Below are 665 nucleotides of genomic sequence, written 5' to 3'. Positions count from 1 at the left end.
CCCCCCCCCGCCCTGCCAGCCTGGTAAGGAGGTGGCTCCACGATTCCCCCGGCTGGTGAGCAGCCTGTCCCTGCCCTGCGCTCACAGCATGGTGTCCCCAGAGGCGCTGCGTGCAGGAGGAGGTGCTCAGGCGTCCTGCGCTCTCTGAGGAGGAGCTGGCATGGCTGGGACCTCAGTTCCTCATGGAGTTACCGTAGGTGTCGGGAGCAGCCAGCCCTGGATGCAGGGACATGGGCCACCCCTTTTACTCCCCCTGCCCATTGCCTGCCAGCCTACAGCCCCCTCCTTGGGCCCCTCACCCCCCTTGTGGCTCCAAGGGCCTGTCAAGCGCCTGCCCTGCTGCCTGCGAGTGTGGAGCAGGGGCTGGAGGCAGGAGCCACCCGCAGGCACTGCTGCCCACCCGGCACCCCCAGCCCCCAGTCCTGGCCGGCCCGGGGGGCAGCCCTGGTGCCATCCCCTGCCTGGTGCCTGGGCACCCCTGCTGTGAGGGGAGGGGTCTGCAGGATGGGGCACGGTGCCCCATTCATCCCTGGGCAGAGCAGCCCCTTGCCCTGCAGTGCCCAGCCATGCTTTGGCTCCGGCAGGGCGAAGATGGTGGAGATGCTGCCTGATGCCGTGATGCGGCTGGTGCTGGACCACGCGACCCGCCAGCCCCGCAGCCTGCT

This window comes from Egretta garzetta, unplaced genomic scaffold, assembly GCF_000687185.1.
Source record: "Egretta garzetta isolate BGI_Z169 unplaced genomic scaffold, ASM68718v1 scaffold975, whole genome shotgun sequence".
NCBI lineage: Eukaryota > Metazoa > Chordata > Aves > Pelecaniformes > Ardeidae > Egretta > Egretta garzetta.
The sequence above is the reverse complement of the archived record's forward strand: the minus strand, read 5'-3'. Positions refer to the sequence as shown.